Genomic DNA, 22,609 nt, shown 5'->3' with positions numbered 1-22,609 from the left:
GCTGGGGCTATAGCTCAGTGGCAGAGCGCTTGCCCAGCACATGTGAAGCACTGGGTTTGATTCTCAGCAGAAACACATAAAAATAAATAAATGAAGTTTTTTTTTTTTTAAAAAGGCAGAAATAGGAAGTAAAACAAACAAAAAAAATGAGTATGATTATTTGGCTGAATATTTTATGTTAATCTCAAAATACATTTTGAATAGCAGTGGAAAGGAGAAGGACGTAAATATTCTTCTGACAAAAATATTAGAAAAAGTTTCAAGATGTTTTACTATGGGCCAAAGAATTAGCATCAAAATAGTATTTATTTTATATTAGAGTATGCTAGATACTCTACTTATGAGACTTTGCTTTTTATTTGTCTTTGATGATTCAATATAAAAATATGATTAGTTTTTCTAAATTACAATTTAAAAACCTCAAAAAACTTATCTCCGTATATTAATGATTAAGGCATCACATATAACTGATTAGGAAAAAGAGTTCATAGCTATAGTTTGATATCCTAGGTGAACTCTGTATGTTTTGTGATCAGAGTAGTTTTAAGATAGAGATATTTATTATAAATGAGAATAAACAATAAACATAAGCTGACGATATAATTTAAAATTTTTTTCTACGATTAACTTAACTAAGAATTATAATTAACAATGTGACTTAGAGTCAAATGTTTCCTTTGGACCTTATTTATGTGAAAATAAAATGTGGTTTTCATTATAATTTTTCTTTTAAGAGATTTTCAAAATGGAGTCACAAGGCCATCAAGGGTGAAGCACTTAAGCACTGGTTCAGCTGCTGCCTGGACTTTGAATGGTAATATCTCATTTTTCATCTCTAATTTTGTTGATTTAGGTCTTCTCTTTCTTTTGGTTACTTTGGTTAAGGGTTGATCAATCTTTTTTGTCTTTTCAAAGAACCAACTCTATTGTATGGATCTTTTGTATTTTAAAAAATTTTCAATTTCATCTCTGATCTTAATTGTTTCCTATATTCTACTAATTTTGGAATTAGTTTGGTCTTCCTTTCCTACATAGATGCCAAGATATTTGGTCAAACATTTTTTTTCTGGATGTGTCTGTGAAGGTGTTTCTTACTGAGTTTAACATTTGAATTGGTGATTGGTTGTACAGCTTGGTGACTGTAGTGATAAAACTGTTTCTCATATGTCAAAATTGTGAAAAGAGTGGATTTTAAATATCCTCACAATGAAGAAATGATAGGTATACCAGCTGATAGATGTTAATTAGCAAGATTTGATCATTGCAAAATATATACTAGTACCAAAACACCACATTGTATCCCTTAAATATACACAACTATTTGTTGTGTAGATTCAACTTGGCATGACTGTAGCCATCTTGAGTCATGGATCACCATGATTGCCCCTGCATAACCCTATATGTTTTTTCCTGTATAATTTCCCAGCAATCATAAATAGACAAAACTAGTGGGTGGTATGTGTTGCATTACAACTGGAACCCAGCTCCAGGGATGTACCTGAATTATCTTAAGATAAACCAGGTATGTTCCAGTCAGGACAAAGTAACATTCATCTTAATCCACAAATACACCTCTCTTCTCTTTCTGACTCAAGTTGTGATCTTTTTGCTCCCCAGGACCATACTGTGTCAGTAAATTTCCCAATAAATTGTATTCTACAGTCTTACATCTGTCCTTTCTTTTTTTTGTTCTTACAGTACTTGGGACTAGTCCTCATACACTATGACTGGGTTGTTCTGGAACACTGGATTGCTCATAAACATTCATTTAAATTTTAAAAAAAATAGAACATTTTTAAGGGGAAAAATAAACATCATACTTAGTATTACATCTTTCATAACTATATTGTTATCACTGTGTTCCTAGAGGAAGAGTAAAAAATCTATGAGAGGGTGTTCTCTGAGGAACTGACCTCAGGTGAGAGGTGAAGGCTTCTGTTTGTGGCAGGGTCTGAAGGATATTAAAATATCAGCGAAGGAAGCAGGGTGATGATGAGTTGAGAGTCAGGACTCTGAATTTCAATTACAGAAAAGGGTAGTAGTATTCTCCATCCTCCACAATTAGATATTAAGAGGAGAAGGCAAAGTAGATATGAAAGAAAAGTATATACTACAAAGCACTGAATGTCAGCAGGTCATTAGTTCTACCTAAGATGATGTCCATAAACAAGCTGGTGTTCCGCTTTCTTCTACATAAAAGCCCCTTAATGAACACTGTCCAGTGTTCTGAAAGTAGCTCTCTTTACAAATGGCCATGTGGGCTTTGGCACAGGGTAACATTTTCCCCTGGTTTTCACATGCCTTTTGGTGGTTCAGAAGTTCACCATTTCTCATTAAAATTTTAAAGTATTGCCGGCAAATTGTATCCGGGAAGAAAAAAACAATTCTTGGCTTAGGGAACTTTCAAACCCATTCGGTAAAAGAGTTAGATGTTCAAGAGAGTATGCACATGTTTATCATTGATACATTCTACTCAGAAATATGAAATACCATAGGCAAGCATTTTAGGAGGACTGTGTGTGTGTGTGTGTGTGTGTGTGTACACATGTGTATGTGAATATTTGTGCTGTTGGTTGCTGTTGCTGCTGCTGTTTGGGAGAAGAAAAATAATTGCATTTGAAAAGTGACAACCATGAAGCAAGTTCTTCCCATTCTGAATTTGCATTTCAAGTGTTACCACTTCTCAGTGGATTCATTTTTCTTTCTTTGCTTGTGTTTCAGCGGTTACACAGTGAATTCAAATCATGTTCACCCTACCACCATTTCTGCTGCTCTTTATTTACTCATGTAAAACCAAATTTCTGTTTTCTTTCTGCTGAAGTTCATTCTTTCTTTCTTTTTTCTTTCTTCTCTCTTTTCCTCTTTCATCTCTTCTTTCTCTCTCTCTCTCTCTCTCTTTTTTATACAGCTTGGCTAGCAATGACCTTGCTTGATTTTTGTTAAATGAAAAAGCCTCTACCCTTTAATATGGAAAGATACTCCTACTGGGTATATAACATTCTTGGTAGGCAGTTTTATTTTCATTCTTTACTTTAAAGATGCCATACTGTAGCATTTTAGTCAGTAGTTTCTAGTAATATGTCCACTTTGGTTCTTCATTTTGTGTGTGTGTGGTGCTGGGGATTGAACCCAAGATATTTTCTTCATCAACAAGTGACGCAGTATGATTATAATATGCCTTAGTATAGTTTTCTTTAAATTTACTCTTTGGGGGGGTTTGTTGAGAGCTTTTTAGATTTGTAGGTTTAGAGTTACCAGTTATCAAACTTGGACAAGTTTTGGTCACTATTGCTCTAAAATATTTTTCTTTTTTTTATTGATTATTTAAAGCATTACATAGCTCATGATATATCATCTTTCATACATTCGACTCAAATTGTGTTTTGAACTCCCATTTTCACCCCAAATACAGATTGCAGAATCACATCTGTTACATATTCACATTTTTACATAATGCCATATTAGTGACTGTTGTATTCTGCTACCTTTCCTATCCCCTACTATCCCCCCTCCCCTCCCCTCCCCTCCCATCTTCCCTCTCTACCTCCCCTGCTGTTGTTCAATTCTCTTCCTTTTTTTTCCCTCCCCCTTGCCCCTCATAACCTCTTATAATTCTATGTATCATTGAAGGTCTCTTACTATTTCCATGTGCTTTCCCTTCTCTCTCCGTTTCTCTCCCCCCATTCGTCTTTGTTTACTGTAGTCTTTTCCTCATGTTCTTCCTTCCTGTTCTGTTCTTAGTTGTTCTCTTTATAACAAAGCAGAAATTTGGCATTTGTTTTTTAGGGCTTGGCTAGCTTCGCTTAGCATAGTCTGCTCTAATGCCATCCATTTCCCTGCAAATTCTTTGATTTTGTCATTTCTTAGTGCTGCATAATACTCCATTGTGTATAGATGCCACATTTTTTTTATCCATTCATCTATTGAGGGGCATCTAGATTGCTTCCACAGTCTAGCTATTGTGAATTGTGCCGCTATAATCATTGATGCAGCCGTATCCCTATAGAGCGCTTTTTTAAGGTCCTCAGGGAATAGTCTGAGAAGTGCGATAGCTGGGTCAAATGGTGGATCCATTCCCAGCTTTCCCAGGAATCTCCATACTGCTTTCCAAATTGGCCTCACCATTTTGCAGCCCCACCAGCAGTGTACAAGTGTACCCTTTTCCCCACATCCCCGCCAACACTTATTGTTGTTTGACTTCATTATGGCTGCCAATCTTACTGGAGTGAGATGGTATCTTAGGGTGGTTTTGATTTGCATTTCTCTGATTGCTAGAGATGGTGAGCATTTTTTCATGTACTTGTTGATTGAATGTATGTCCTCCTCTGAGAAGTGTCTGTTCAGGTCCTTGGCCCATTTGTTAATTGGGTTATTTGTTATCTTATTGTTTAATTTTTTGAGTTCTTTGTACATTCTGGATATTAGGGCTCTATCTGAGGTGTGGGGGGTAAAAATTTGTTCCCAGGATGTAGGCTCTCTATTTACCTCTTTTATTGTTTCTCTTGCTGAGAAAAAACTTTTTAGTTTAAGTAAGTCCCATTTGTTTATTCTTGTTGTTAACTCTTGTGCTATGGGTGTCCTATTAAGGAATTTGGAGCCTGACCCCACAATATGTAGATCGTAGCCAACTTTTTCTTCTATCAGACGCAGTGTCTCTGATTTGATATCTAGCTCCCTGATCCATTTGGAGTTAATTTTTGTGGCTGGCGAGAGAAAGGGATTCAATTTCATTTTGTTGCATATGGATTTCCAATTTTCCCAGCACCATTTGTTGAAGATGCTATCCTTCCTCCATTGCATGCTTTTAGCCCCTTTATCAAATATAAGATAGTTGTAACTTTGTGGATTAGTCTCTGTGTCTTCTATTCTGTACCATTGGTCCACCTGCCTGTTTTGGTACCAGTACCATGCTGTTTTTGTTACTATTGCTTTGTAGTACAGTTTGACCTCTGGTATCGCTATACCTCCAGATTCACACTTCCTGCTTAGAATTGCTTTTGCTATTCTGGGTCTTTTGTTTTTCCATATGAATTTCATGATTGCTTTGTCTATTTCTACAAGAAATGCCGTTGGGATTTTGATTGGCATCGCATTAAACCTGTAGAGAACTTTGGGTAATATCGCCATTTTGATGATGTTAGTTCTGCCTATCCATGAACAGGGTACATTTTTCCATCTTCTGATATCTTCTTCTATCCCTCTCTTTAGGGTTCTGTAGTTTTCATTGTATAAATCTTTCACCTCTTTTGTTAGGTTGATTCCCAAGTATCTTATTTTCTTTGAGGATATTGTGAATGGAGTGGTTTTCCTTATTTCCATTTCAGAGGTTTTGTTGCTGATATATAGGAATGCCTTTGATTTATGCGTGTTGATTTTATAACCTGCCACTTTGCTGAATTCATTTATTAACTCTAGCAGCTTCTTTGTAGACTCTTTTGTGTCTGTTAAGTATATTATCATGTCATCCGCAAATAGCGATAATTTAATTTCTTCTTTTCCTATTTTTATGCCTTTAATTTCTTTTGTCTGTCTAATTGCTCTGGCTAGTACTTCGAGAACTAAATTGAATAGAAGTGGTGATAGAGGGCATCCCTGTCTTGTTCCAGATTTTAGAGGAAATGCCTTCAGTTTTTCTCCGTTTAGGATGATGCTAGCCTGAGGTTTAGCATATATAGCTTTTACAATGTTGAGGTAAGTTCCTGTTATCCCTAGTTTTTCTAGTGTTTTGAACATAAAGGGATGCTGTACTTTGTCAAATGCTTTTTCTGCATCCATCGAGATGATCATGTGGTTCTTGTCTTTCAGTCTATTGATGTGGTGAATAGCATTTATTGATTTCCGTATATTGAACCATCCTTGCATCCCAGGAATGAATCCTACTTGATCACGGTGCACAAGTTTTCTGATATGTTTTTGTATTCGATTCGCCAGAATTTTATTGAGAATTTTTGCATCCAAGTTCATTAGAGATATTGGTCTGTAGTTTTCTTTCTTTGAAGTATCTTTGTCTGGTTTTGGGATCAAAGTGATGTTGGCCTCATAGAATGAATTTGGAAGAGCTCCTTCTTTTTCTATTTCTTGAAATAGCTTGAAAAGTATTGGTATTAATTCTTCTTTGAAGGTTTTGTAGAACTCCGCTGTATACCCATCCGGTCCAGGGCTTTTCTTGGTTGGTAGTCTTTTGATGGCTTCTTCTATTTCTTCTTTTGTTATTGGTCTGTTTAAATTGTGTGTGTCTTCCTGTCTCAATCTGGGCAAATCATATGCCTTAAGAAATTTATCGATATCTTCATTATCTTCTATTTTATTGGAATATAGGGTTTCAAAATACTTTCTAATTATCTTCTGTATTTCTGTAGTGTCTGTTGTGATACTGCCTTTTTCATCCTGTATGTTAGTAATTTGAGCTCTCTCTCTTCTTCTTTTCGTTAGCATGGCTAAGGGCTTGTCTATCTTATTTATTTTTTCAAAGAACCAACTTTTAGTTTTATCAATTTTTTCAATGGTTTCTTTTGTTTCAATTTCGTTGATTTCTGCTCTAATTTTAATTATTTCTTGTCTTCTACTACATTTGCTGTTGTTTTGCTCTTCCTTTTCTAGGTTTTTGAGGTGTTGCGTGAGTTCATTTATTTGTTGGTTTTTTCTTTTTTTGAGGTAAGAACTCCAAGAAATGAATTTCCCTCTTAAAACTGCTTTCATTGTGTCCCATAGATTCCGGTATGTTGTGTCTGTGTTATCATTTGATTCTAAGAATTTTTTCATCTCCTCCTTTATGTCTTCTATAACCCATTGATCATTCAATAACATATTGTTCATTTTCCATGTGATGTAGGATTTTTCCTTCCTTCTTTTATCATTGGTTTCCAATTTCATTCCATTATGATCAGATATGGTGCATGGTATTATCTCCACGCCTTTATATTTACTAAGAGTTGCCTTATGGCATAATATATGGTCTATCTTTGAGTAGGATCCATGTGCTGCTGAGAAGAACGTGTATCCACTTGATGATGGTTGATATATTCTATATATGTCGGTTAAGTCTAGGTTATTGATTGTGCTGTTGAGTTCTATAGTTTCTTTATTCAGCTTTTGTCTAGAGGATCTGTCTAATGGCAAGAGCGGTGTGTTGAAGTCACCCATAATTATCGTGTTGTGGTCTATTTGACTCTTGAACTTGAGGAGAGTTTGTTTTATGAACGTTGCAGCTCCATTGTTTGGTGCATACAAATTGATGATTGTTATGTCTTGTTGGTGGATGGTTCCTTTTAACAGTATATAGTGACCTTCTTTATCCTTCTTGATTAACTTAGGTTTGAAGTTGATTTTATTCGATATGAGTATGGCCACTCCTGCTTGCTTCCGAGGGCCATGTGAGTGGTATTTTTCCCAACCTTTTACCTTCAGCCTGTGTATGTCTTTTCCTATTATATGAGTCTCCTGAAGGCAGCATATTGTTGGATTTGTTTTTTTGATCCAGGTTACTAGCCTATGTCTCTTGATTGGTGAGTTTAGGCCATTAACATTTAAGGTTACAATTGAGATATGATTTGTACTTCCAGTCATGCTTCTTTATTTATTTATTTTAGTTTGGCTAGTTTTGCTTTTTGGTTATTTTCCTCCCCCTTTACTGAGATACCTCCTGCTGTTAGTTTTGGGCACTATTTTTCAATTCCTCTTCTTGTAGTGTTTTGTTCAAAATGCTTTGCAGAGCTGGTTTTCTTGCTGCAAATTCTTTTAGCTTTTGTTTATCGTGAAAGATTTTAATTTCATTGTCAAATTTGAAGCTCAATTTTGCTGGATATAGTATTCTTGGTTGGAATCCATTATTTTTCAGCGTTTGAAATACATTATTCCAGGATCTTCTCGCCTTCAAAGTTTGTGATGAGAAATTGGTCGTTAACCTAATTGGTTTACCCCTGAATGTAATCTGCCTCTTTTCTCTCGTAGCTTTTAGTATTCTCTCCTTGTTCTGTACGTTGGCTATCTTCATAATTATATGTCTTGGAGTTGGTCTATTATGGTTTTGAATGTTTGGGGTCCTGTAGGCTTCCAGGATTTGGCAATCCATTCCATCTTTCATCTCTGGGAAGTTTTCTAGAATTATTTCATTTAATATGCTGTCCATTCTTTTGGTTTGAATCTCTGTGCCTTCTTCTATCCCTATGACTCTCAGATTTGGTTTTTTTATGACATCCCATATCTCTTGAATAGATTGCTCGTGGGATTTAAGCATCTTTTCTGTGTTGACTATATTCTTTTCAAGTTGATAAACCTTGTCTTCATTATCTGATGTTCCGACTTCTACTTGATCAAGTCTATTTGTAATATTCTCGTTTGAGTTTTTAATTTGGTTTATAGTTTCCTGCAATTCTAGGATTATTGTTTGATTTTTTTTTAAGATCTCTATCTCCTGGTAGAGCTCATTCTTTGCCATTTGAATTCGTTTTTTTAATTCATTTTCAAAATATACTTTTATTTCTTGGACTTGCTGTCTCATGTCTTCTCTAATATTCCTTTCCATTCGAGTTAGGTATGCCTTGAGTTCTTTCCCTATCCCTGTTTCTGATGTTTCTATGTCCTCCTGTAGAATTGAGTTGTCTTGCATTGTTTGTAATCCTTTTTTCCCTTGTTTTCTCATGTTGTCCACGTTACTTTCCAGCTCTTTTTGATTGTCGTGTTTCTGCTCTCTTCTATAGATTTGTTTTGTTTCTGTATTACTCTGATGTCTCTCCTTTGTGTTGTTAAACTATGCCTGCTAATGTGGATTCCGCTGGGAAGGAATTCCGACGTCCGAGCTCCAGTGACGACACTACTCTGCTATGACGGGCCCCAGTCTCCTTGCCGGGGTGCCCTAATGGGGGGGTGTGACTGGACTGTCTCTGTTTGGTTTCAGCTCCCGGTCACAGCAGGCGGGCAGTCTCCAGCCACCCAGTATCACAGGCCGCGGGCAGGTGATCAGTAGCCAGCAGGTGGGCGTTCTCCTACCGCCCAGTTATGCGGGCAGTGGGTGAACTGTCGCCGGTGGGCCTGCAGTTTACAGCTGCACAGTCGCGAGGGCCTTGCCTCTAGTCTCCTGGTTTCTCCTGCTAGTCTTGGTTTCTCCTGTTTTGTTGTTGCAATCTGTCGGAGAGTGGCGGTGGATACTTCAGCTCTCCAAGATGGTGGCCGCTGGTTGCCTTAGTGGAGTGTCCCTTGTGGGGGATGGGGCTGTACTGCTTCCTTCCCCGTCTCCAATCCCGAACTCAGCCCGGGGGTCAGTGCGGGCTTGGCTGTTGGGATACCACCGTGTCGCAGCCACTTATCTCTTGCTTACCAGTTAATCCCTTCTCTGCGGCGCCACGCCTTCTGTAGCTGCGGGGCAGGCCGCGGGAATCAGACAGCCTGGATCTCCAGGGTCACACTGTTGGCTTTTGGGATCCCTGGCACTCTGTGGTTTTGATTTTTTCTGCTTGCCCCTCCCCCAGCGCTGGCTAGACAGGTTTTGTTTTGGCTGCTGATGGGAGGGGGGTTTGAAGGTCAGGTGCCTCTAGTTCTCCTTTAGTCTTTATGCAGGCTCACTGTGATACTCCCTTCCCCTGAAAGTCTAGGAGAGATTTCATTCGAAATCCCCCTATGTATGGGGGCTGAACTGAGTGACACACACCTGTTTTGTTGTTGCAATCTGTCTGAGAGTGGAGGTGGATACTTCAGCTCTCCAAGATGGTGGCCGCTGGTTGCCTTAGTGGAGTGTCCCTTCTAAAATATTTTTCTATCATTTTCTCTCTCATCTTCTCTGTAGCTCCAGTCAAGTGTAAGTCAAAGTAGTTGACATTGTCACATAGGTCACTGAGGCACTCTAGTTTTTTCCTGCCTTTTTTTCTCTCTCTGCTTATGTTTTGTTAGTTTCTATTCCTAAGGTTTCAACTTTTGCTTTTTTTCTTTCTGTAGTGTTCAATGCTCTTAATCCCATCTAATTAATTTTTCATTTTATATATTTTTACCCTTAGAAGTTTCATTTGAGTCTTCTTTCTGGATTCCATTTCTTTCATGCTTTCTTTTACTTTCTTAAGGTTGCTTTTAAGACTTACAGATGTTCTAATGCCATTGCTTATTAATTCCACCATCTCTGCCATTTGGGATCTATCGCTATTAATGGCACATCTTCTTTGTTATGGTTCATACTTTCCGGACCACTTCTTTTTTATTCCTATTGCTTAGAAAAATAGCATTATGTGAAAACTTTCATTAAAGTGAGGGAAAGATACACTAAGACCCACTGTGGTAGTAAAAAGATCAACACACATTGCCCTTGCTTTAAATTTGGACTGGTCTTGGTTATTTGTTTGATCAAAGGATGTGGCAGAAGTGATGCCCTGGGATTCAGAGGTTAGATTAGAAGAATCCTTGAAGATTCTGCTCAAGTACCTTGTAGTTTAATGCTGGGAGCCCTGAACGGCCATGTAAGAAGTACAACTGCTGAGACTGCCATGCCTGCAGAATTCGTATAGGAGCTATAATCAAATCACCTAGGACTAGCACTGGGGACAATCCCTGCCAAGGCAGCAGACCTGTGAATGAAACTACTGTGGACTCTCCAGTCAAACTCATTTGTCATATAAATACCATTGAGTGAACTCAGGATACTATAAAAATGATTTAGCTATGCTTTACTCTAATCCCTAACTCACCACATCAGTATATGTATAAAATGGTGGTGGTTTTAAACCTCAACATTCTGGAGCAAATTATCATGAAGTAATAGATAACAAAAAGACCCACTCTGTATCTGATACTATTTAGGTAGATATTTTGTATTCATGAAATTACCCTTTAGATTTCTGCCTTCCCTAAAATTCAGAAAATGGTTTGGATTTATGTTTTCATTGAAGCATCAGTGATAAAGAAAAAAAACAAATCACACCATTCAATAGGATAGCCATAGCCTGTTTGGCAACTGAGCCCTGAAATGCAGCCATGGTTGTGTGTTGCTTAATGACAGTGATACATTCTAAGAAATGCATCATTAGGCAATTTCATTATTATGCCAACATCATGGAGTGCACTTACAAAAAACCTAGATGGTATGGGCCAATCTTTCAATGTGGCCTCTTGATACAATCAAGAGATTCAGTGAGCATGAAATGTACGAGGCTGCTGTGGGTGTAACATGGCATCCTGTTCTACATAAATTTATTAAAAAGTAGAAATAGTGATAGAAGTAGAGTATAGTAAATACATAAGCCAGTAGCATTGTTTATTTTACTTTTTTATTATATATATTTTTAAAAATATTTATTTTTTAGTTGTAGTTGGACACAATATGTTTATTTTATTTATTTTTGTGTGATGCTGAGGATCAAACCTAGGGCCTTGCATGTGCTAGGCAAGCACTCTACTGCTGAGCCACAACCCCAGCCCCATTACGTATTTATTTTTAACTGGAGAAAAGACAAGGTTTATTCCATGTGTATGCAGAAGTTTCATAGTAAGGAGTAACTCACTGAATAGCCAGAGATAAAGGTTTATATAAAAACTTCACAGAGGGAGTGGGGCATCAGTGGGAAGGTATAGAAAGTTATATTGGGCTTTGGGTTTTTTTGTTGTTTGTTTTTTTGTTTCAGTACTGAGGATTGAACCCAGTGCCTTTATTTATGTAAGTTGTTTAGAGCCTCCCTAAGTTGCAGAGGCTGGCCTTGAACTTGCAATCATCCTGTCTTAGTTTCCCAGTTCACTGGGATTATAGTCGTGCACCTCCATGCCTGGATATATATTTGGCTTCTTTTATGCTAATGTCAATGGACATTTTTTTGTACGTGGAAATTTCCCCTATATAAGGGTGGTGTTATGGCAACCTAATTCACTAATTCACACTTTCCTGGAGCTAATGAGGGATTATATATATATATATATATATATATATATATATATATATATATATATATATATATAATAAATGTGTGTGTGTGTGTGTATACACACACACACACACACACACACACACATATAATCTCCTGGTGCTAATATATGTTTCCTGGTGCTAATTAATGGGGGAGATATATATATCTTAAGAGATTTATCAAGACACACTGTGGTGTAAAAAGATTGACACACATTATATATCTTAAATATACATATATCTCCTAAGAGATATATAATATATATGGATATGTAGCTCTCCCATATATAGATATTTTATATATTTATATAATTCCCCCCGAGAAAATAAGCTCTATCATACAGATGTCAATGGCTGCTGTATTTGGGGGACATTTCACTAAAGTTTAGGTTTCTTTCTACAGTTGGTGTCTGTTGAGATATGTTTTCAGTTTAAAATAATCATATCACTTTGGTGGTCTGCTCATTCATCCAGTTCCAATGCCTTTGTCCTATACAGATGAGCTCCTAAATACATGACTCATTCACACACATAATGGTGTCTCTGGGAAGCCATCTTCACATTAAGCATGGTAAAGGGTCCTGTCCAAGGATATCACTCCTCCAAATGTCTCTGTATTGTCCTGTATCATCAGCTTTTCCTTTTCAACTGTGGCATCCTTCAGGTAAGAATGGACAATGACACAAATACAATAAACACAGAAGGCTTTCTGTTCTTCATACCTGTAGGAAGTGCTGCCTTCTCCCACAAGCCCAGGTCTAGCCTTCTCTGAGATAAAATGAACAAAGATATTTGTCCCAGATTTGGATAAAACTGCATAAAAGGGCTCGGGTTGTGGCTCAGCGGTAGAGTGCTTGCCTAGCATGTGTGAGGTGCAAGGTTCAATCCTCAGTACCACATACAAATAAATAAGCAAAATAAAGGTATTGTGTCCAAATGCAACTAAAAAAACATATTTTTAAAAAACTGTTGTTCACATTAAATCACTCATTCTATCACTATGCTCCCCTGATTCTACCTAGTATTGATGGGATCTTCATTTTGAGGTGCTTTGTCAGAGAGCTCACAGATTCAAAGGACTGGGGTCTGGCAGATGCAGGCTTGATTCCTGGCTTAGTCATTAACTTTATACAACCTTGGTTTCCTCCTGGTTCAGATCATGAACTGCATGGTTATCTGATTCCATTGCTTTGGGCCTGAGGTGAGGCAGAATATCATGGCGGAAGGGCATGGTGGAGGAAAGCTGCTCATCTCCTGACAGCCAGGAAGCAGAGGGACATATTATTTATTATTATCAAGTATCCCATGGTGTGCATAATTTATATATACAACTGGAAGTATAGGAGGTTTGTTAACACCAGAAATAGCATCAATTCATGAGTAATGCTCTATGCAATGATCTTATGACAGCTATGATATCACCAGACCATAGAATTCTTACTTCCATATAATCTTTTTTTGGCACTAGGAATTAAACCCAGGGGTGCTCTATTTGAGCGCCAGTTTTTATTTATTTTTATTATTATTATTATTTACAAAGGATCTTGCTAAATTGTTGAGGCTGGCCTCAAACTTGCAATCCTGTAGCCTCCTGAGTTGCTGGGATTATAGACCTGTGCTGCCATGCCTGGGGCTAGTACCATTATAATCTTAGGGAACCACTGCTGTATAGGCCATTTATCACTGATTCAAATGTCTTTAGGTGATGCATGGCTAGTGTAAACTGAGATAGGTTGTAAATGTAAAATACACACTGGATTTAAAAAAAAAATTTTTAGTCATAGATGGGCACAATCCCTTTTTTCTATTTATTTATTTTTATGTGGTGCTGAGGGTTGAACCCAGTGCCTCACAAGTGCTAGGCAAGTGCTCTACCAGGGTCTAGCCTTCTCTGAGATAAAATGAACAAAGATATTTGTCCCAGATTTGGATGATCACAACCCCAGCCCCACACTGGATTTTAAGACAATTTACGGTTTTCTTATTAAGTAATAAGAAAACCATAAATTATCTTATTAATATTTTATTTTGATTATGTGTTAAAATTATAATTTTATAATTAAATAAAATATAATAAATTTCACCTGTTTATTTTGTTCAATGTGACAACTAGAAAAACTTAATCACATATGTGGCTGTTCCTGGACAGTGCTGGAATAAAGACTATGCTTAATCTTTACATTCTATGTCTTTTTTATTATTATTATGAAAAAAAATTTAGGAAGTTGTTTGAACATGAGATACATATATAGAAATGGAAGAGAATGAAGCAATTGCAAATTGTGTGTGTGTGTGTGTGTGTGTGTGTGTGTGTGTGTGTGTGTACTGGAGAGTGAAAACAGAGGCATTTTACCACTGAGCCACATCCCCAGACCTTCTTATTTTCTGTTTTAAGGCAGTTTCTTACTAAGTTTCTTGGGACCTCTCTAAGTTGCTGAGGCTAATCTTGAATTTGTGATCCTCCTGCCTCAGCCTCCTGAGTCACTGGGATTACAGGTGTGTACCACCATGCCTGGCTCCAATTGCAAATTTATAAAAATAATGTCTACTTTTAAAATCTGAAATACGTACCCTAATACTGTTTTATTGCAGAAAAGTATAAGTAAATAAGAAACAAGGTGGTAGAAATTGCCCTTAAAATATAGTTAGTTCTTCAAATTAAAGCTAATAGTTTTCCTAAAAACTAAATCAGAAATTCCTACACAGCACACTGGATATTTTTTACCATGAGTCAAATTAAGATTCAATTAAAAATCAGTTTTTCAGTAAACTTCCTCATCAAAATGTTAATGAAGTGAACTCCATAAAGCCTATGCCTATGGTGTCTCCTGTGTGTAGTTTCTTCTGAGGTGTGACTGCAGGTTCACAAACTGGATAGGGATTCAAGGCCTAAAGTAAGGTGCTATGCAGAAGGAATCCACACTCTGCATGTCACTTTCCATCTCCCCTGTCCCCGAGTGACAGAGTGACCAGGTTTGTAAGATCAAGGCTTATGTAGAGAATACCTGGATCCTCAATTCTGTGGAAGGAAATCCTGGAGATTTCCTCATTGTTTTATTCATGGAGGCAACTGGTCAGAGCTTCCTGGTTCCCAGTATACTTTAGCTTTCATGAACAGGTCTCAAGATTTATAATGCTACAATTTTATATGAAAAAGGCATTGTGGCTGACACAAGGTGCCATTTCACACAGGAACTTGAACTCCACAGAGTTTGGCTTTCTGAAACCAATCCCCCACAAATACTGAGGAATGACTGTATTTTATTTTATTTTATTATTTGTTGTTCAAAACATTACAAAGCTCATGACATATCATCTTCCATACATTTGATTTAAGTGGGTATGAGCTCCCATTTTTTACCTCAAATACAAGTTGCAGAATCACATCGGTTACACATCCACATTTTTACATAATACCATATTAATGACTGTTGTATTCTGCTACCTTTCCTATCCCCTACTATCCCCCCTCCCCTTCCCTCTCATCTTCCCTCTCTACCCCATCTGCTGTTGTTTAATTCTCTCCCTTGTTTTTTTTCCCCTTTCCCCTCACAAACTCTTATATGTAATTTTGTGTAACAATGAGAGTCTCCTTCCATTTCCATACAGTTTCCCTTCTCTCTCCCTTTCCCTCCCACCACTCGTCTCTGTTTAATGTTAATCTTTTCCTCATGCTCTTCTTCCCTGTTCTGATCTTAGTTGCTCTCTTTATATCAAAGAAGACATTTGGCATTTGTTTTTTAAGGATTGGCTAGCTTCACTTAGCATTATCTGCTCTAATGCCATCCATTTCCCTGCAAAATCCATGATTTTGTCATTTTTTAGTGCTGCGTAATACTCCATTGTGTATAAATGCCACATTTTTTTAATCCATTCATCTATTGAAGGGCATCTAGGTTGATTCCAAAGTCTAGCTATTGCGAATTGTGCTGCTATGATCATTGATGTGGCAGTATCCCTATAGTATGCTCTTTTAAGGTCCTCAGGGAATAGACCGAGAAGGGCGATAGCTGGGTCAAATGGTGGTTCCATTCCCAGCTTTCCTAGGAATCTCCATACTGCTTTCCACATTGGCCGCACCAATTTGCAGTCCCACCAGCAATGTACAAGTGTACCCTTTTCCCCACATCCTCGCCAGCACTTATTGTTACTTGACTTCATAATGGCTGCCAATCCTACTGGAGTGAAATGGTATCTTAGGGTGGTTTTGATTTGCATTTCTCTGACTGCTAGAGATGGTGAGCATTTTTCATGTACTTGTTGATTGATTGTATGTCCTCCTCTGAGAAGTGTCTGTTCAGGTCCTTGGCCCATTTGTTGATAGGGTTGTTTGTTATCTTATTGTTTAATTTTTTGAGTTCTTTGTATATTCTGGATATTAGGGCTCTATCTGAAGTGTGAGGAGTAAAAATTTGTTCCCAGGATGTAGGTTCCCTGTTTACCTCTCTTATTGTTTCTCTTGCTGAGAAAAAACTTTTTAGTTTAAGTAAGTCCCATTTGTTGATTCTTGATATCAACTCTTGGGCTATGGGCATCCTATTAAGGAATTTGGAGCCTGACCCCACAATATGTAGATCGGAGCCAACTTTTTCTTCTATCAGGTGCAGAGTCTCTGATTTGATATCTAGCTCCTTGATCCATTTTGAATTAACTTTTGTACATGGCGAGAGAAAGGGGTTCAGCTTCATTTTGTTGCATATGGATTTCCAGTTTTCCCAGCACCATTTGTTGAAGATGCTATCCATTCTCCATTGCATGCTTTTAGTGCCTTTATCAAATATAAGAAAGTTGTAATTTTGTGGATTGGTCTCTGTGTCCTATATTCTGTACCATTGGTCCACCTGCCTGTTTTGGTACCAGTACCATGCTGTTTTTGTTACTATTGCTCTGTAATATAGTTTGAAATCTGGTATCGCTATACCGCCTGATTCACACTTCCTGCTTAGAATTGCTTTTGCTATTCTGGGTCTTTTGTTTTTCCATATGAATTTCATGATTGCTTTATCTATTTCTACAAGAAATGCTGTTGGGATTTTGATTGGCATTGCGTTGAACCTGTAGAGAACTTTGGGTAATATTGCCATTTTGATGATGTTGGTTCTGCCTATCCATGAACAGGGTACATTTTTCCATCTTCTAAGATCTTCTTCTATCTCTCTCTTTAGGGTTCTGTAGTTTTCATTGTATAAATCTTTCACCTCTTTTGTTAGGTTGATTCCCAAGTATTTTATTTTTTTTGAGGATATTGTGAATGGGGTGGTTTTCCTCATTTCTATTTCAGAAATTTTGTTGCTGATACGTAGGAATGCCTTCGATTTATGCGTGTTGATTTTATATCCTGCCACTTTGCTGAATTCATTTATTAGTTCTAGTAGTTTCTTTGTAGACCCTTTTGGGTCTTCTAGGTATAGGATCATATCGTCTGCAAATAGTGATATTTTAAGTTCTTCTTTTCCTATTTTTATGCCTTTAATTTCTTTTGTCTAATTGCTCTGGCTAGTATTTCAAGGACTAAATTAAATAGAAGTGGTGAGAGAGGGCATCCCTGTCTTGTTCCAGATTTTAGCGGGAATGCCTTCAGTTTTTCTCCGTTTAGAATGATGCTAGCCTGAGGCTTAGCATATATAGCTTTTACAATGTTGAGGTAAGTTCCTGTTATCCCCAGTTTTTCTAGTGTTTTGAATATAAAAGGATGCTGTACTTTGTCGAATGCTTTTTCTGCATCTATCGAGACGATCATATGGTTCTTATCTTTAAGTCTATTAATGTGGTGAATAATATTTATTGATTTCCATATATTGAACCAACCTTGCATCCCAGGGATGAATCCTACTTGATCATGGTGCACAATTTTTTTGATATGCTTTTGTATTCGATTTGCCAGGATTTTATTGAGGATTTTTGCATCTATGTTTATTAGAGATATTGGCCTGTAGTTTTCTTTCTTTGAAGTGTCTTTGTCTGGTTTTGGGATCAAAGTGATGTTGGCCTCATAGAATGAATTTGGAAGAGCTCCTTCTTTTTCTATTTCTTGAAATAGCTTGAAAAGTATTGGTATTAATTCTTCTTTGAAGGTTTTGTAAAACTCTGCTGTATACCCATTCGGTCGAGGGCTTTTCTTGGTTGGTAGTCTTTTGATGGCTTCTTCTATTTCTTCCTTTGTTATTGGTCTGTTTAAATTGTGTGTGTCTTCCTGACTCAATCTGGGCAGCTCATATGACTTAAGAAATTTATCGATGTCTTCACTGTCTTCTATTTTATTAGAATATAGGGTTTCAAAATACTTTCTAATTATCTTCTGTATTTCTGTAGTGTCTGTTGTGATATTGCCTTTTTCATCCCGTATGTTAGTAATTTGAGTTTTCTCTCTTCTTCTCTTCATTAGCATAGCTAAGGGTCTGTCGATCTTATTTATTCTTTCAAAGAACCAACTTTTAGTTTTATCAATTTTTTCAATGTTTTTTTTTTGTTTCGATTTCGTTGATTTCCGCTCTGATTTTAATTATTTCTTGTCTTCTGCTATATTTGCTGTTGTTTTGCTCTTCCTTTTCTAGGGTTTTGAGATGTAGTGTGAGTTCGTTTATTTGTTGGTTTTTTCTTTTTTTGAGGAATGAACTCCAGGAAATGAATTTCCCTCTTAGAACTGCTTTCATTGTGTCCCATAGATTCCGGTATGTTGTGTCTGAATTGTCGTTTATCTCTAAGAATTTTTTAATTTCCTCCTTTATGTCTTCTGTAACCCATTGATCATTCAGTAACATATTGTTTATTTTCCATGTGATGCTGGATTTTTCCTTTCTTCTTTTATCATTGATTTCCAGTTTCATTCCATTATGATCAGATATGGTGCATGGTATTATCTCTACACCTTTATATTTACTAAGAGTTGCCCTATGGCATAATATATGATCTATCTTTGAGTAAGATCCATGTGCTGCTGAGAAGAACGTGTATCCACTTGATGATGGTTGATATATTCTATATATGTCCATTAAGTCTAGGTTATTGATTGTGTCATTGAGTTCTATAGTTTCTTTATTCAGCTTTTGTCTGGAGGATCTGTCTAATGGTGAGAGCGGTGTGTTGAAGTCACCCATAATTATTGTGTTGTGGTCAATTTCACTCTTGAACTTGAGGAGAGTTTGTTTTATGAACATTGCTGTACCATTATTTGGTGTATATAAATTGATAATTGTTATGTCTTGTTGGTGGATAGTTCCTTTTAACAGGATATAGTGTCCTTCTTTATCCCTTTTGATTAACTTAGGTTTGAAGTTGATTTTTATTTGATATGAGTATGGCCACTCCTGCTTGCTTCCGAGGGCCATGTGAGTGGTATGATTTTTCCCAACCTTTTACCTTCAGCCTGTGTATGTCTTTTCCTATCATATGAGTCTCTTGAAGGCAGCATATTGTTGGATTTGTTTTTTTGATCCAGGTTACTAGCCTGTGTCTCTTGATTGGTGAGTTTAGGCCATTAACATTTAAGGTTACAATTGAAATATGATTTGTACTTTCAGTCATGTTTATTTATTTATTTATTTTAGTTTGGCTAGTTTTTACTTTTTGGTTTTTTTTCCTCCCCCTTTACTGAGATACCTCCCGCTGTTGGTTTTGGGCACTATTTTTCCATTCCTCTTCTTGTAGAATTTTGCCCAAAATGCTTTGCAGTGCTGGTTTTCTGGCTGCGAATTCTTTTAGCTTTTGTTTATTGTGAAAGATTTTAATTTCATTGTCAAATCTGAAGCTTAATTTTGCTGGATACAGTATTCTTGGTTGGAGACCATTATTTTTCAGCGTTTGAAATACATTGTTCCAGGATCTTCTCGCTTTCAAAGTCTGTGATGAAAAAATCAGCCATTAACCTAATTGGTTTACCCCTGAATGTAATCTGCCTCCTTTCCCTCGTAGCTTTTAATATTCTCTCCTTGTTCTGTATGTTGGCTATCTTCATAATTATATGTGTTGGAGTTGCTCTATTACAGTTTTGGATGTTTGGGGTCCTGTAGGTTTCCAGGATTTGGCAATCCATTCCATCTTTCATCTCTGAGAAGTTTTCTAGGATTATTTCATTTAATAGGTTGTGCATTCCTTTGGTTTGAACCTTTGTGCCTTCTTCTATCCCAATGACTCTCAAATTTGGTTTTTTGATGAGATCCCATATCTCTTGGATAGATTGCTCGTGAGATTTAAGCATCTTTTCAGTGTTGACTATACTCTTTTCAAGTTGATAAACTTTGTCTTCATTATCTGATGTTCTGACTTCTACTTGATCTAGTCTATTTGTAATATTCTCGTTAGCGTTTTTAATCTGGTTTATGGTTTCTTGCATTTCTAAAATTACTGTTTTTTTTTTAAGATCTCTATCTCCTGGTAAAGCTCGTTCTTTGCAGTTTGAATTTGTTTGTTTAGTTCGTTTTCAAAATATACTTTCAATTCTTGGACTTGCTGTCTCATGTCTTCTCTAAAATTCCGTTCCATCTGAGTTAGGTATGCCTTGATTTCTTTCCCTGTCCATGTTTCTGATGCTTCTAGGTCCTCCTGTAGATTTAAGTTGTCCTTCATTATCTGTAATCCTTTTTTCCCTTGTTTTTTCATGTTGTTCACGTTACTTTCCAGCTCTGTTTGACTGCTTTGTAACTGCTTTCTCCTATACATTTGTTTTGGCTTTGTTTATCTCTGTTGTCTCTCCTTTGTGGTGGGAGATTATGCCTATAGATGTTGGGCTTTATTGTACTTTAGAGCTGATTCATTAAATTTATAAAGGGCTTCCGGATTTTGTATGCATATAGTGGTTTGTTTTTTGTTCTTAGGACTTTAGGTTAGGTGCTATGCAGGTATAAGGGTTAGTATGTCTTGGGTACTTTAGAAGATTGCTCTACTGAAGGGGGATACTAACCGTCGATTGGATCAGGGTGTTGGTAGAAGCTAGGTATTTAGGAGCACTATAGACGGCCTCGAAACATTCACCTATTTGCATTTAGACAGTTACACGAAATGGAGGATGTAATGCTTGGGATGAAAGTTGGGGGGAAGGGGAAGGAAGGTGCTCTTGAAAAGAAAGAAGGAGAGGGAGATAGATAGCATAGAGGAGAATGGAAAGAACAATAAAACTTGGAAGGGGAGAGAGAGGGGGGAAAAAGGGAGAGAAAAAAATAAAATGAAATAAGAAATAAAATTAGGTCTTAGAGATCCATTTTCTTCTCTTCCCGTAGGCAAATCTGTGCCCTCCAGGATGAGTTTTGCCCTCAATGTGTCAACAGCAATCCCTGTAAGGTGGCTCCTGGGAGTCTCTCAATCCTGTTGGTCCAGAGTCGTTTCACTTCTACGGCCCCTCCTCCCCTTCCTCCTGCCAGCCAGCCAGGTCCTGCTCACCGGAGGCAGTTCCCCAAGGATTTGGTTACACTTTCAGCCCCACCGAGTGCTCTATTTCCCTAATGACTGAACACTCTCTCTGTCATTCATCTAAGCCCCAGTGCTGTGGAGCTGTGGTCTGGGAGTCAATTGTTTAAATTTTTCCGGACCCCTTTGGTGGGCACACCTTCGGAATCTGGCGGCTAAGACCATTGGTGTCGCTGATGGTGGTAATGGGAGTTGGGGGTCGAGGATCCCTTCTGCTTCCCTCAGCCCCTACAATCACGAACACTCCGCTGGTGGTAGGAGGAGTTGGGGGTCTGGAGTGTCCTCTGTTTCCCTCCGCCCCTACCGTCACACCCTCTCAGTTCGCGGTTGGGGGATTTGGGGGTGGGGAGTCTTCTCTGCTTCCCTCTGCCCCTACAGTCACGCCCTCGTCACTGGCAGTAGGGGGAGTTGGGGGTCGAGAGTCCTTTGGCCCTTACGGTCATGCCCACGGAGAGATTTTGAAGTTTCCCGGTTGTTTGTATCTGATGTGGGTGGGAGTCACACACCTGCTAAAGTAGATTCCGCTGGGAAGGAATCTCTTTGGCCAAACTTTGGTGACTTCCCCTCTTTGCTATGGCGGGCCCCTGGCTCCTTGCCGGAGTGTCCGAAGGGAGGGGTGGAACTGGCTTGTCTCTGGTCTGACACAATCTCTGGTTTTAGTTCCCAGTTCGCTATTTCATAAAGGCTTGGTTAGATTCTCTTCACATCGTCTGGGGGGGGGGGGGAAGAGCCGTTTGCCGGGTGGGCAGGGCCGGTAGCAGAGCCGGGAGGGTGCTGGGCGTCTGCCTGGTCACGCGGGGACCCTTCTCGCTGCCGGACCTCCGGGGGGCCGCTTGTAGAGCCGGGCAGCTGTGGCCGGGTGGCCAAGAGCCAGGCGGGCGGGGTGGCCATTCACAGAGTTCACAGAGCGAGAGTGGGGCTGCCAGGAGAGCCGGGATGGCGGGGACCATCTGTCGGGTAGGGCGGGGACCCTTCTCGCAGCGCCGCTCCGGGCCGCCGGCCGCAGGATTGGACCTCTGCGCCCACGTGGCCGGCCAAGATTCACTTGTCTGGGACAAACTGTCACTTCTAATAAACTTACTAATTCACAGCAGGTCTCCTTTTAATGGAATTTTGCTAGAAGTTCCTCAGTAGGTAGAAGGTAGCTGTTTTAATGGGTCTTTCTGATCCCGTTGATGTGGAGATACTGAAAGTGCTGCTTCCTCGCTGGCCGGCCTCCATGTTGGATCCCAGTGAAAGCTTAATATCTGAGGGAAACTTTCTTCCAAGTAGATTTGAACTGTTCTTTTGTAGACACAATCTCCAAAAACAAATCTAAACAAAAAGCTC

At 38.3% G+C, this 22,609-nt stretch overlaps 1 protein-coding gene across 1 annotated transcript in view; it reads right to left on the bottom strand.

The window, feature by feature from the left end:
• The window catches only part of TSHR (thyroid stimulating hormone receptor), a 153,437-nt gene that overhangs the window by 65,300 nt on the left and 65,528 nt on the right, over positions 1 to 22,609 (bottom strand). The gene's annotated exons all lie outside the window — the stretch shown is intronic.

Source organism: Spermophilus citellus, assembly GCF_964194105.1.
Source record: "Spermophilus citellus genome assembly, chromosome: 4".
Taxonomy (NCBI): domain Eukaryota; kingdom Metazoa; phylum Chordata; class Mammalia; order Rodentia; family Sciuridae; genus Spermophilus; species Spermophilus citellus.
This window is presented reverse-complemented; position numbering and strand designations above follow the sequence as displayed.